We start from the raw sequence: 16,066 nt of genomic DNA on the forward strand, positions 1-16,066 counted from the left end.
ATAATTGCCATCAAGCTGGTCCGTTAGCGGATTGGTACAGAAAAGCAATGAAAATATCAAAAAGTCTGAAATCGAGGCTTTTGGCGTAATATTTTACCACTTGTAAGCTGACTTAATTGTAAACGAAGCTAGTTCTGTTCACTTGTGTTACTTTGCAACTTTTATGCAGTTAAACACTTGTTGAAAGACCCTCCTAGGGTAAGCATGTGGTGGAATTATCCCCTGGGACAGTTTCATCACGGGGCTGGACGTTTTTATTTTGATGGTGCGTATTTTTTTTATTCTTAATCACTTAACCTAATTTACAGCTCTATTGTCCACTAGGGCACTACGTGAGCGATTTAAATTGACTGCTGTACCTACAGTATTGTACAGAGCCTAGATTTATTCTATTATACTTTATCGAACTGGTTGCCTTTCTGCTGCTTTCACTTTTCTACTCTAAATGATAGAATGATGAGCACAAGGATGATAGGTGGCCGTTGTTCCTTTCCAGTCCGATTGGGGGTCCATTATGAGTAGCAATTCGCCGGTGTCCAGGTATCCGGGTCCGTTTGAGCCATGGGGTCAGAAGAGGGTCAGTGTCAGCCGCTCTCGGTGAAGAGCAACTGACGAAAAATTGCAAGTGCCGGGGCTGGGAATCAAACCCATGACCATCCGCATATGAAGCGAACGTGTGACCAACTACGCCACGGGCCGCGACTATATGGTGCGTATTGCCCCGTTTGTTTTGAAAAGGCAAATTTTGGAACGTTTTCGAAAAACCTTTCAAAGCTTCCATAGCCACCTCTCCAAAGGCAAAGTTCGCATGCAACACTTCAATAACTTTAGTAACAACGATTTGCAGGGAACAATAGATGGAATAAGGCGCCAGTTTCAGATACATTGCCATTTCTGCTTAGGGGGGGGGGGGGGGCATATTATACCTGTTTACCCTACGCAGGTAATTCAGGAAGAGGACTGAAGCAACCGGTTGTCGCCTTAGCATACGCGCAGAATCTCGAGGCAGCGTTGACAGACGAGGATGAGCTAAATGTGGACCCTCTAGAGGACTGGGATGGTAACATAAGGCTGAACTTCAAAAGGCTGAATGCACATAAAGCTGAATACAAAAGGCTGAAACTATGGATATGTAACAAAAGGCTGAAATAACAAAAGGCTGAAAACATGGATTTCAGGCCTGAAACACACTTAGCCGAATGGGTTATAATGATTTTAATTCTAAGGAGGATTACTAGTTGCACAATATTTCTAGTTGTCCCATGTACAGCCTAGTTGAACGGTTAAATTATTATCTATGCATATACCTCTGCGGCTGAACGGGCTCGTTTAGAAGTTAACCATCAATGTTAACTTCTCTTCCCGATCAGCCTAGATAGCTGTGTAGTGTCGGTAGCGGTTGTCTCAATTGGCTAAGAATAACACTACGGATCACCTGTTCCGGGGGTAAAAGTCCACTAAACAGGGAACCCCAATCCAAGGTGTCAGGCGACCCGTGCTGAGGGATGAATGGTTGAGGGGGTTTAAAATATGCTCGATCTTTAACGGAGCCCGTAACGTTGGTAGATCGCCTTTATGTGTTGCGTTACGGTTCAAGATCTACCAAACCGAACCCTAGTGACATCCGGTCTGTCAAGTTGGGGTAATGTGTTTTGGTAATAAGGATTCATGGTACAAAGTCCTTGTTACTGGTGACAGTTTCTAAAAATTGCATTTATTCTGCCTTGCTGATAGTTAAAGAATCGGACTTTGCCCACCCGAGACTACACTTGATGTTAGGAAAACAAACATGCTTTACGTATCTAACTGCGTATTAACCTATCACGGACTGTTAAGTTCTGGTAATTCAAGGACTCACGTGCATTCTTATTGCAGAACACATTCTCAAATTTGACAGAGTTTTGCAACTAGCCCAAAGTCCCGGGTTTTTCTTTGTTGTCCTGGGACTAAACTAGAAGCAAGACATGAATGGGGCTAGAGTTCCGATGCATGGATAAATATCAGTACCATTGTTTTGTTTTTCTCAGAATTCAAATAGATTGTGTTTGATTAGGGGCGCTCTTTCACTGTGATTTAAATCTCTATGATAACGGGACCTTTTCATCGCAATCGATTTCTTGCACCTCTGGTATAACAAAACAGGAACTGTACAGAAATCGATGCTTCATTGCCTCTCAATGACAATGGAGTAGTACGACATGCACTAAATACTAAGGATACGGGTAATGCCACAAAAGATCTAAATACTGGTCGCAGTGGCTCACCCGAACAGAAAAAAAAAAAAAATGCATATACCTCGAAAGAACAGCCTATCTAAAAAAGCTGGAAAAATCTCTGATGGGAGAGTAAGTATTGTGGCCGCAAATAGTACAGTGTAACGACTAAGTGAAAAGGTTTGATGATAATATCTCCATACTAATAATTCTGATAGTTTCTTTTTTCTTTTTTTTTTTTGAATAGGCTGTTCTTTTGTGGTATATGCATATATTCAGTGCTGGCATTCTTACCAATGTGTAAAATGCAGCGAGCTTCTGCGTGCGCATATTCCTTATCAGAGATTTCTCCTTCTTTTGAACATAGGCTGTTCTTACTGTGTTTGGATGTTATAGCTGCAGCATTTTTTTTTCTTAAAGATGTTGCTTCTTTTAAAATGTTGAAAGAACAATAATTTAAGTTCAGGTGTTGAAGCTGTTTACTTTTTACCAGATGTTTCTCCTTCTTTCAAACATAGGCTATTCTTTCAAATAGTTTTGTATTCGAACTGAACGCGAGCCAAAAATGAACTGAACACTTTAAATGTTTTGGACGACAAAGAATTGAACTTGCCTGTCAGAGCTTTTGCTGCTTAAGAACATCATTTGGCTCTGAGTTCAAACGTTGAAGAAGTAGCGAAATAAGCCAATTGCAGTAATTTGCTCTTAGTTTGCAACGGGTTCAGTGGGTTGGACAGGAGCTCATCCTAAGGTTCACCCCTACAACGTCAGTCGCTTAGATTTTCCTTACAACCCTGTATCAGGTATCAGTTGGTCCTCCATTTGGGAAATTCGTGTCATAACCTTGTACAACCAATGCCAATGGCAATGCCAATTTAATCGTTTGGGTTCCCTAGACTGAGAAAGCTAAAATCTCCAAAACATTAAACTTCCAGTCGAAAATCTTACGTAAAAAAAATACACTCAGATATCACCTCAATTCGTCAAGCTTAGTTGATGGGTATACGTCATTCTACCCTCCGACCCTGAAAATAGAAGTTTATTAGTTATAAGTTAGAGATCTCAATTGGGTCTATTTTATTCCTTCAGGTACGTCTTACAAACAGCGAAATTGCATAATGATTTCAATAAATTGCTTGACACAGTCAAAAGACATTCAACATTCATGATATTCAACGTCAACTTATTAATCCTGCGCTTTCCATCCCATCCCCGTCCATTTACTTCCTGTAAATCAACGATACAACCGGTATTTGCTGATGCAACTACCGGCTGCAACCACCTGGTACCCAATAGTGCAAGTCTGCTTCAACTTATATGTGTACGAGACAGTAATAATTAATTAATCTGACCAAGTAAGGAAAATCTCCGCTTCCCGGCTTTCGGAGCAATGTCACAAGAAGCCAGACACAGCAAGTCACCGTGCATCCCTTATGGATTTCCCGATGCGGAACGTTTTCCATTTTCTCATTAGAAGCCACACTGCCCCTGTTACCGTCCGACCATCCGTCAGCTGATGGTGCTCATCACGCTTCGTCGCAGAGCCAGGGCAGTAGGTGCCTTGTGCATGCTGCCCGAGCCTGGTTTCCACCCGGTGACAATGACGTTTACGCTTCAATTTAAAATTTAATTATTTAATTAATTAATTTGTGATTGGTCGCCGCCACAGACAGCGCCATGGCATGGCGGTGTTCTGGAGAAGTCAAGTCAGTCAGTTGGTCGCTCAATCAGACTGTCACCGCATCGCACCGGTATCGGTCCTTCAGCTGGCTCTCTCTCTATCGCCCCTTAGGTGACGGATGGGTGACGATGATTGAAGGCACAACCATTCCTCCTAGAGGAGCCAACCTCCATTCTGGACCATCGTAGGTACATTTGGAAGTTGTAAGCGATGACGGCGATGATGCTATCTCTGTGTTGAGTGAAAATTGAACCACTCTCGGCGTGCAGGAAAAACGCCGTGCGCGACGGAGCAAGCTAGTCAACGGATCAAGAGCGACACAGCCGCCGCGCCGTATCGCCGGCTCAATGCAATAACGCGTGGCGCGAAGCAAATTGAAAAATCAGAATGGGATATTTATGCCGAAATTTGATGAAGGTATGTTAAACGGCACGAGATGCGTAAATATTGGAGCAATGATTCTTGTTTGAGTTCTATTAATAGGAAATTTGTGCGAAAGTTTAATTTTTGTTTTATTGTGTGCAGGGAAAACAGCAGAGAGTGGGAATTTCTTGACTTTAGCTTTTCTTGAATGAGATCGAGCTTAGGCAAACGATGAGAAGAAAAAGTTGGTAAATGAGCGTATCAATCTTCATCTGTTAAGCGAAGGCGAATGTTTAGTCAGGCTGACATTTAGGGGATTTTCTATCTTTATACCGTCATACGGGGGTGTTGGGCCAAAGCGGGGTGACATTGGGCCACTATTTCGGACGCTTAGTATACGACAGGAATTTATATTGTGTGCTAAACTACTTTAGAATACATAGCTTTAAGATTCTTTGCATCCACCGTCAGATTCTCTGATCAATACTGAATCCGTGGGTTGGATGGACCAATGTTACCCTCTAGGCCCAATATCACCTTCTTTCTGGTGATTTTATTATCAGCCATGTGTTTCCAAGGAGATTAAGAAACACACAGAGGCGCATGGTTGTTGATGCCAACACTACCCATGCTAGGGGTCATTCAAATATGAATACCATTTTGTAGGGAGGGAGAAAATCCGTGAAAGTGGTACACTCCATGTATTGAGCAAAGCAAGGCAAAGATAACCGTACACATCGTAGTTGCTACTTCGTGCTTGACCAGAACAATCGAAGTTCCACAGAGATCCAATGGCCCAAAGCTGCACGAGTCCGCCCATCTGCATGATCTGTACCGGGAAATCCTCGAACAACAGACATCCGATGGGTGGTCCAAGATGCCCGGCCTTCAAGAAAACCGCAGTAAACAACAAATCACAGTGCAGGTAACGCAGCTGAACCCGAACCACTGTGATGCGGCTCAGCAACTGTTTTGTCAGGCGGTTTCTGAGTGGGATACGGATATCTCCATCATATCGGACCCATACCGTGTAACCGCCGGCAACGGCAACTGGGTCGCGGATGGGACCAGGAAAATGGCGGCGATATGGACGACGGGTAAATACCCCGTGCAGGAGTTGGTGTCTACTACCTATGAGGGCTTCGTGGTCGCCAAAATAAACGGGGTCTTCTACTGTAGCTGTTATGCGCCTCCGCGATGGCCGATCGAGCGGTTCACGCAAATGCTGGACCGCCTAACGACTGTGCTAACAGGGCGAAGGCCGGTGGTAATAGCGGGTGACTTTAATGCCTGGGCTGTGGAATGGGAAGCCGTTTCACGAACCAGCGGGGTCAGATCTTGCTAGAAGCACTGGCCATCTTAGATGTCGACTTGGCTAACGTCGGTATCAAGAGTACCTATAGTCGAAACGGAGCGGAGTCAATATTGACGTGACCTTTTGTAGTCCTGGCCTAACAAGTAGTTCGAACTGGAGAGTAGATGATGGCTACACTCACAGCGACCACCTGGCGGTTCAGTATCGACTACAACAACAGCAGACAACGGATAGAAGAAGAGGTGGCTAGGCCAAGGCCAAGCCCTCGCAGGTGGAAGACATCATACTTCGACGAAGGGGTATTTAGGGAGGCGCTCCGCCGTGGAATTTTTCGAAAAACTCCTCGAAAATTCTTCCAGGAGTTCCTCCGAGAATTCTACCAGAAATTTGTACAAGAATTGCTCCAGGAATTTCTTTAAGAATTTCTCCATATATTTCTCTAAAAATTCTGCCATGAATTTCTCAAAGAAACCCTCTAGGTATTTCTCCAAAAATTTCTTCAGTAATTCCTCATAGACTTCTGCCAAGAAATTCTACAAGCATTCCTGCAGGAATTCCTTCAAGAGTTTCTACAGGAATACCTCGGAGAATTTCCCCAGAAACCCGCCGGAAATCTTCCAGAAATTCTTCCAACAATTACTCCAGAGATTCATCCGAGATTACCTTCAGGTATTTCTCCAGAAATTCTTCCAAGAATTCATGATGAAATTTTTCAAGGAATTTCAACAAAAATTATCTCAGAAAATTCTCCAGGAATTCTTCGAAGAGTTCTTTATGGAATTCCTCCAGGGATATTTTAGGATTTTTTTCAAAAAATCCTGTAGAAATTTCTGTATGTATACCTCCATGACTCTTCAGGAAACCTTTTGTTATTTCTCAAGAATATATTTCCGGGATTACTCTAAGGATTCGTTCGAGTATTCCTTCAGGGATTTCCTTAGAAATCCCTCCAAAAAATTTTAAAGAAATACGCCAAAAACTCCTCCCAGAATTACTCCAGGAAGTCCTTCAAGAATTATTCCAGGGATTCCTCCCGGAACTCTTCAGGAGTTCCTTAAAAGATTCTTCTTGAAATTCCACCAGAAAGTCCTGCATGAATTCCTCTTATATATCTTTAGAAATTCTACCAAGAATTCTCCCCACAAGGAATTTCTCCAAGAATTCATCCTTCAATACATATGCCTAGAATTTTTTCAAGAATCCCTCCAGGAATTCCTCCAATAATTCGTGCAGGAGAATCCCCAAGAATTTCTCCAGGGGTCCCACTATAACTTCTGCCAACCATCCCTTTAGTAATTTCTCCACAAATACCTCCATGGATTTTTCAAAAAATTCCTTCAAGAATTCATCCAAAAAATCTTTTATGAATACCTACAAGATTCTTCAGGAAACTTCTGGAAATTCCTCAAGAAAATACTTCTGGGAAAATTTCAGGAATTCCTCCGAGAATTCCTTCAGGTAATTCTCCAGGAACTGCTCCGAGACTTCTTCCCAGTATTTATCCAAGAATTACATCAGGAATTACTCCAAGAATCCCATCCGAATTTTTCCAAGAATTTCCAAAACTTCTGCTAAGAATTTCTCCAACAATCCGTTCAGGAATTCCTCCAGAAATTCTTTCAAGAATTATCTTCAGGAATTTTTCAGAAATCCCTTCAAAAATGCCTACATGAATCCCGCAGGAATTTCTTCAAGAATTCCTTCAGGAAATTATCCAAGAATTCCACCATGAATTTCTCCAATACTCCCCACAAGAACTCCTCCAACAATCGAGAATTTCTTCCAGAGTTCCTTAGAGAATTCAATGAATTACGTCAAGAATACCTTCAAGACTTTTTTCAAGGTTTCCACCAAGAATTCAGGAATTACTCCAAGAATTCCTTGAAAATTTCTCTCAGGAATTGTTCAAAGAATTCCTTCAATAATTCCTCCAGGAATTTCTTCAAGAATTTGGCGAGGACCGCTCGGGAAACTGGCTAAGCGCCAGCATGTTACCGTGATCGACCCTCCAGAGCGAGTCATCGATGTTCGTTGCTGCTAGGCTACGCAGCTAACCTTGAGGGTGCGATGTGCACTAGCCCCCCTCTGAAGCAATACCTTCTTGGTGGTTCCGGAGAGACGTAGGGTTTGGCGACCATAGGAATGTGTTTAAGTGGGTCGAGGAGAGAGTAGTCCTGGCTTTTACTAGTGTTGTAGAAGACGGCCTTAACCCCACACTACCCTAACCTTCCTGTTAGGGTGTCTGTTGAGCAGATTTTTCCCCCTATGGTTTAGAAGGAAAAAAAAAAGAGATCCAATGAATGGTGCTTGGGACTAGCTACACACTTTCAATGAGCACAACTCGAGAGTTCAATATGTTAAAGTCAATAACGACGCCGGCCACGTCCTTACGATCATCAGGAAAGGTAAAGGAATGTTAGTTCGTTACTAGAAACCGTGGGATCCACAGTATCCCCACAGTTGTCTCGGGAAGGAGTATTTGTTAGTATGGTAGGGTGAGGTGTGGATCTTGCAGCCGCCTTTGGTAGGTGATATGATCCACTAGTAATATGAAAATACACGACATGGTCTTCATCCCGAAAATGATTTATTTGGTCGCGATAGTAAGGGTAATGCACATACGTTAACAATCGTTCAATATTAAACGCGTCACCGCATTGATCGTTTACTTAATCGTGAAATCCGACTTTCCCATGAAAGTTATCTCGCGCTTCCGATTCCGCATTCAATATTCGCGTCCCCATCTTCCTACCGAGGAAACCGACCGACTCACGGAAATAGTCGCGCGTTCCCACACTTTCAAGCTAAGATAGCTATTTTCGAATTAAGTATTGTACTAAGAATAGTCCCATGTGCTAGCTGTGATCGACAGCCGTTGAGGTAATTAAGCAAATTATTTTAAATTTGCCCAATGATTGCTGTGACATTTTTATCGCTTCAATATTAAACCAGCACCAGAGCTACAATATTAATTTGCAGATATTACAGACTCAAGGAGTCTTCATGAAAACACATTGGCGAAATTACCCCAACTTCTTCTAGTATGTAAAGAAAAAAAAATACTCGGAGTGATTTCATCCAGCTCCATGTCTTCGGGCGACCGGTACCACTCTTGACTCCTTCAATTTTCTGCAATACTGTTTGCTACCAAGTGTGCATCCATATTGATCACTTCACGAGGAAGGACAATGTGCACCCGCCCCAAACACGCGTCTTTTTTTACTTTTTCCTTCGAACAATGTCACCCAAGATGTCACCCGATTGCGATCCCCATCGCAATTCTAATCTGGCTGTTTTTAAATACAATCCTTAAACTCGCAAAGCCCTCACCTTCTTGATCCGTGCACCTATGTCAATCTTGGTGCCGCCATTAGTCTAACAAACTGGAAGCTTTCAACATTCTTCACTATTTGACCAGCTACCGTGTAACTGGAAAGATTGACCGTGTGTAGATCCAACGGTTTGGTCTTGTTGACGTTAATGGTGAGACCTGCCACCGAGAAGGCAAGATCATCGATCTTACTCTGCATATCAGAGCGCTAGGAGAGCTACATCATCAGCCAAATTCAAAGTCATTTAGGTGCTCCATGGTAATAGGCTGCCACAGCACAGCAACCCACGGTTCACGATCAATCGTCGATTACGATGAGGAATGGTAGCGGTGATGGATGCACCCTTGCCTCACTCCAGCAACGACCCAGATGAGATCGAAGACAACGTTGTGCAGTACTCTGCACGAAAATACCCTGTACTGTGCTTCAATGAGACCGATGATTTTCTCAGGGACACCTTTGCACCTGAGGACTACCCACATGTTTTCTTGATTGAGACGGACGAAGGCTTTTTCATAATCAATAAACAGTAGGCAAAGAGATTCTTGGAATTTATTGATTTGCTCCAAAATAATACGGAACGTGACAATATCACAGAGAACAGACATCCAAGTCCAGTTCCGAAGCTGTGTAAGGAATTTAACGGCCATTTGAAATCGGCAACACAAGTGGCAATACCGTGGCGCTGCAATCGGTTAATTTCTCATACTAATTAAATTCACCACTTGAAATGTTTCAATTCACCACTGACTGTGGCAATATGGTGTTTGGCGGCGTTGGTGTTGTAATCGTATATTGGTTTGCAACCTTACTCAAGTGAAGATTCAAATCCTTACACAACTTTCTGATTGAAATTTGTTCTAGCCTGGATGTCTGTTCTCTGTGACAATATGATACACATGAACGTCCGCCACGGAATCCTGCTTGCTGCCACCGGAGAGTTGCACCAATCTTCTCCTGTATCCGGTTATGGATCACTTTGCAAAGGACTTTGAGAATGATACACAGCAACATGATACCCCGCCAAGTATCGCATACCGTCAGGTCACCCTTCTTGAGTACCTTTACGAAGACGCCTTGCATCCAGTCGACCGGAAATGTCGCGGTTTCCCATATGTTGCAGAATAATTTATGCAGTAGTTTTGCGGATGATAGGGGCCCATATAGCCGAGGCGGTAAACGCACGGGTATTCAGCATGACCATGCTGAGGGTGACGGGTTCGATTCCCGGTCGGTCCAGGATCTTTTGGTAAAGGAAATTTCCTTGACTTCCTTGGGCATAGAGTATCTTCGTGCCTGCCACACGATATACACATGCAAAATGGTCATTGGCAGAGGAAGCTCTCAGTTAATAACTGTGGAAGTGCTCATAGAACACTAAGCTGAGAAGCAGGCTTTGTCCCAGTGAGGACGTTACGCCAATAAGAAGAAGAAGAAGTTTTGCGGATACTACGTGTTAGGGACGCAACTTCTTGGGAAGAGTGAAACCTTTTGACAGCAGCTCACTGTTTCTGCAGCTTCAAAACTGCTAGGAATTCAATATTTATTCACTGATATTACAATGGAATTAGCATAATCTTACATTTTAGTAACACTATAAATCTCCCAAGATGCGACTCTCCTAAACTTAATCCTTAATTCATAAAGGTATCAATGGAATAAACCGACTATAACTTGGCACTTAGCAAGCAAACATCCTCAACTATTCACTTCTGGGTTCTATTGCATTTATTAAATATCAATCATGTTGCAAAGAAAGTGAGAGATCGTCAAACATTGATCTGTGCGCAATGCAGAACTCAGGACTCACTAAGCACTGGAGGAAATCGTTACACTATTTCCAACATACCCCCACCCGTGTAGTTCCGACTTCTCCGTTGTGAACAGAATAACTTAGACACTCCAAATCTATCACTTGTCGAACAACATATCTGTTTCTACTCTTATACTTCCAGAGATAGTTCGAGCTTTGACTGCAGACTCCCATGAAATGCATTTCATAACAAAAAAAATCCATTGAATTTGTTAATCACTCAATACTGCTGAAGCCATTGGAACTTTGCTAGTCCACATCAACAACAAACTCCAATTTGTGTATACAAACGAACAACGTTGGTCTTTTGACCAGCTTTGCAGTAACAGAATCTCGACAATCTCGACTCTCAAATTTATCGCCGTCGTCGTATTTCCACTGTGATGAGAATGCTTTCGACTTGATCTCTATATATGTGCTGAAAATACCGACACACATGCACTGTAGACTATTTAGCAGGTAGTTAGAATTCCACAGTATCCCTGGCGTTATCGTTCTTCCTCCTGGGTCGAATCCCATATCGGCAGTTCTTCTCAGTAGATGACATCCATCGTAATCGAAAGCGAAGTTCTTCTCTCTAATCCCGAATGCTGCATCAATCGATCGTACTCGAATACAGTTGATTTTTCTCGCGGCGGCATATCCGCAAGGTTTACATACAATCAACAAGGGGCACGTTTGTGTATAATCTCTACCGTAGCTGCGAGTGTGCGAAGCTGGTGTTTCAGGAATATAGCTGTGATAAGTGAGATCTAGTTGAACGCACTTCGATACCGTACTCGCTTGAGTGATGGGCACAGTGTTGCTTGTGTTTACTATTTCGGATTGTCCCATACTACGGGAAGGACTTGACTTGGATGAAATGAGAATTTCATCAATGTTACTGGCATCATACTGGACGATACTGCGCAAGCTTGACTTGCCGCTGGCTGTTAAGTGCATCACTACTTTCTCAGTCGACTCTTCCTTACTACGGAAGTTTTCAATTTCGCCGATTTTGCCGGGCAGCTCAGGACCAGATAATGTATGTAGGTCTTCGACATCACACTCGATTGCAGATTCGGGGTGGGGCTTAAAATTCGGTTGAACCCTTTGAACTCTCGGACTTTGCGGGTCAGGATCGATTCCGTCGAGTAGTACAGTGGGATTATTAGTGAACTTAGTACGGGTTCCGTCACTAAACGAGTAGTACACGACTGGTATTGTTTCGCCGACATGTTCCCTGTTACACTTCCCCACTCTTGCGTCCCTCTTAGCTTTAAAGTACGATGTGATCCTTTTAGTAGCTTCTTTTGCCGCTTGGTCGATCCGTTCCACATTGCGTTCGTACTCCTCGCGAGAAAGTCTGCTTTCCTCCTCAAGCTGTGCAATCCGTAGTCGATGCTGTTCTTCTAGCAACTTAAAACGTGTTGCTAACTTTTCCCTGCGGATTCTGCTCCCGCCGAATTCCATACCTACCTCGACTCAGGTAGTCCATAAAATTTTTGAAGTTTGTTAGGGACGCAACTTCTTGGGAAGAGTGAAACCTTTTGACAGCAGCTCACTGTTTCTGCAGCTTCAAAACTGCTAGGAATTCAATATTTATTCACTGATATTACAATGGAATTAGCATAATCTTACATTTTAGTAACACTATAAATCTCCCAAGATGCGACTCTCCTAAACTTAATCCTTAATTCATAAAGGTATCAATGGAATAAACCGACTATAACTTGGCACTTAGCAAGCAAACATCCTCAACTATTCACTTCTGGGTTCTATTGCATTTATTAAATATCAATCATGTTGCAAAGAAAGTGAGAGATCGTCAAACATTGATCTGTGCGCAATGCAGAACTCAGGACTCACTAAGCACTGGAGGAAATCGTTACACTATTTCCAACACTACGGGGTCAGCTTTGAGCATCTCAGCTGATATGCGATCGACTCCTGGAGCCCTGTTAGATTTCATGCTACGGATGGCTGTTTCTATCTGCTGCACTGATGGAGCTTCGGTGTTGCCACGGGTAATGCGTCGAACCCTTGGCGGATCATGCTGAGGTGTTTATGGCGTGGCCGACACTTGAAAAAGGTCTCTAGAGTGCTCGAACCAACTAGTCAGCCGGGTCGGTCAGTAACTGTCCAGACATGTCTTTCACGGGCATCGTAGCATTCATCTTGATCCCACTAAGGCGAGTGAGACATCGTAGAGGAGACGGATGTCACCGGTGTTTGTGGCTTTCTTGCCTTCGTCGGCTAGGGATTCCGCCTACGCTCTTTTGTCCCGTCTATTTACATATGCGTTTCACTTCCTTCTCGAGAGCCGAATATCGCTGACGGGCTACGGCTTTGGATCCTCGTGTTTCGCTCACTCTATCGCGACTTTGGCGTTCCTTCGCTCCTCTATCTTCCTCCAGGTATCATCTGTGATCCACTGCTTTCTTCGGGTGCGTAGCTCACTCAAATTATTCTCGCCGCTGGATATGAAGGCGTTCTTGATGGCGCTCCATTGATCTTCAACGTTCAACCTTCTGCAATATTCAGTATTAAGCCTTCAGTAGACTGTAAAAGTTCTCTTTGATTTGCAATTCGGCAGTATCAGTTGGAGCGTTACATTCGATCATGGTAAGGTTTCAAATTCGTGTTCTGAATCTGGCCACAATTATCCTCTCATTAATAGGTTTCCACCTCATGAGTACAGCGTGGGCGTGAGCGCTGAGCAGAAAACCAACTCCACGGTGGCGAGTAGCGTGTTCGCGTCGTAGGTCAGAGTATAGCACTAACCTTGAATGGAATCCTTTGTGGCAATATCTCCAGTTCCTAGGGACATTTCTGGCTTATTTTTAACGACATGCTGTAACATGTCTTAAAGGCATTCATACAACCATAAAGGAAAAAAACATTCTGAACAAAATTCCATGGTAAAAAATATAACATCTTTTAAACAAACTGCAATTTAATCCGTAGTAGTATTGATGTTTCTTAGAGTGATATTCGAAGTGAATCCCCAACGTGCCCATACGTAGGAGCAAAAAAAAACGAATCAAAGAATATTATGTTTGCACATCCAGGATTTATTTCTTCTTAGTTACATGCTCCCATCCGCCAGACCTCCCCTAACGCCAACAGAGAGGAAGACGGTATTTGTTTCAATGAAGTTCTGCGTGGTTTATCTTTTTCCGATACCCACACCCTCCCGTTTCCTCCTGCTCCCTCACCAACAGTTTTTTCCACAATCCAACGATATGAAAGTTGCACTTTTATACGCATTCAGGGACCAACCATCCATCTCTGCCTTTGGGGGGACGGAGTGCTGGTGATATTGCAGCATCCGAACAGCCCAGCCGAGAAGAAGGCAAATCTCGAGCAAATCGGTGTATCTTATATGGTATCAAAGCAATGATCCTCCGTCTTTGCAGGGTGCTGCACTGCTGTATTCGAAGTACGATTCTTCGAGACGAAGGGCTCGGGAAGGACACTGATTCCGGAAACAAAGTTAGCCTGCCTTGTCTCCGGCAGCCATCCTCATCCTCTTCCTGCCATGAACTAGCTGTTAGCTAGTACGGAGAGCCGACTTCCGGATCAAACTAGAAAACCGGGAGAAAATTTATGTTTAGCATCATCTAACGACATAAAACATTATCCGAGGATGGCACTTTCCGTCCGTTCGTGTGCAACTTTTTGCCCTCTTGCTTGGTTGCTTGGTCGGGGAGTGTGGCACCGAAAACCGATAACGATAACGAGAAGATATGGGTTTCTGGGCAGACAAATTTAATATTATACTTTCATTTGATTTTCAAGTCGTTTGCCGAAATGGCGCTTGCATCGGCCATGGGTGGGTAGAGGTCACAAAATCTAACGAAATGGGATGTGATAACTCATGGTCCGAGGAGCAGGAACGAGATGAGATGCGCCCTAATGGCTCTCCTGAGAGGTTTGATGGAAAAGGGAATTTAATTTAGAGCTTGATTGAATCTTCGCTTGTGGATTTTCTGTTACATATAGTAATTCGATACTATCGGATAGATTTTGGTGTACTCAGAAAAAACTTACTTGCTTTTACTTATTGGGCTGCAAAATGGTGAGTCGGCAAGAAGCGTCCTACATAGCTCTGGTCCTCACAAGTTCCTACCTCATGCTTCCACGGGTCAAACGATGACAAAGGCCGATAGCTAAGAGTTGTGTGCTTAGCTGGTAGTGCAGCATGGGCACTGCTGTCCTTCTGACGCTAGAGCTAGATTGACCACCAAGGAGGTATGACGCAAACAGTGTCTGTTCTGTCATCAAGTGGCTGAGTATGAATTGCTCCTCCACCAAAATCTATACCTAAGGTGGCAGTCCCACCATAATGGATAGGGGACCTTAACCCAACAACTTTCTGTGCTCGAAACCCAAAAACCGTTACAGAAACCGAAAATGAATGATTATGAACTAATATAACGACTTTTAGCGCGAAACAATGAACAAGAATTGGAACTTGGAATGTATTAACCCTAGCCCAGCAGAGTAAACTGGCTCAACTAGCCAATGAGGAATGCTGTATGAAGCTTGAGATCCTAGGAATGATCAAAGTGCATTGGCCGATCTATAAAGAATACAGGCGTCAGGCCGAATTCTGCTATACTCTGGCCTACGAGGTGAACACGCTCATCGTCACCACTGCGCCCATGAAGTGGGAAACTTTTAACGAGAGGATAATTGTTGCCAGATTCAGAACACGGGATTGATCCAATGTTATGCACCAACCGATGCTGCCGAAATGCAAGACAAAGAGAACTTTTACAGCCAACTGAATGCTGTCGTGGATAAGATTTCAAAAAGTGATATCAAAATCCTCATGGAAAACTTCAACGTGAAGGTTGGTTCCGACAACTCGGACTATGAGAACGTCATGGGATGCCTCTGACCACCATCTCCTAATCGGCGAGACTCGGCTGCGCATTGCGTAGATCCGTCAACAGGAGGAGAAAATCGGGCGCCGGTTCAACACAACCCGACTGGAAGACGCTACGGTTAAAAGGTCTTTCGTTGAGGAGCTGGAGAACCGTGCTCCGGATATTCCGGAAGGTGGAAGCGTAGAAGATCAATGATGCACCATCAAGAACGCCTTCATCGCCACAGGCAAGAATAATTCAATTGAGCTACGCACCTGGAGAAAGCAGTGGATCACAGATGACACCTGAGTTGAGAAGTCCCAAAAAAATGACCACGTGGTTTATGGACAGCCCCTTATAGCTCAACGGCGCTCTGATATGCAGAGCAAACTCGATGATCTTGCCAATCTTTTTTTTTTTTCAAATCATTTATTAAGGCTCATTTATTTACATAAAAACTTTACGGATCCACTATTCTGGGCGAATAATTTCTTAT

General features: G+C 43.5%; 1 protein-coding gene across 2 annotated transcripts in view; it reads left to right on the forward strand.

The window, feature by feature from the left end:
* Nucleotides 1-16,066, forward strand: part of LOC109417164 (leucine-rich repeat neuronal protein 3-like) — a 505,905-nt gene that overhangs the window by 73,691 nt on the left and 416,148 nt on the right. The gene's annotated exons all lie outside the window — the stretch shown is intronic.

The sequence above is a fragment of the Aedes albopictus genome, chromosome 3 (genome assembly GCF_035046485.1).
Source record: "Aedes albopictus strain Foshan chromosome 3, AalbF5, whole genome shotgun sequence".
NCBI lineage: Eukaryota > Metazoa > Arthropoda > Insecta > Diptera > Culicidae > Aedes > Aedes albopictus.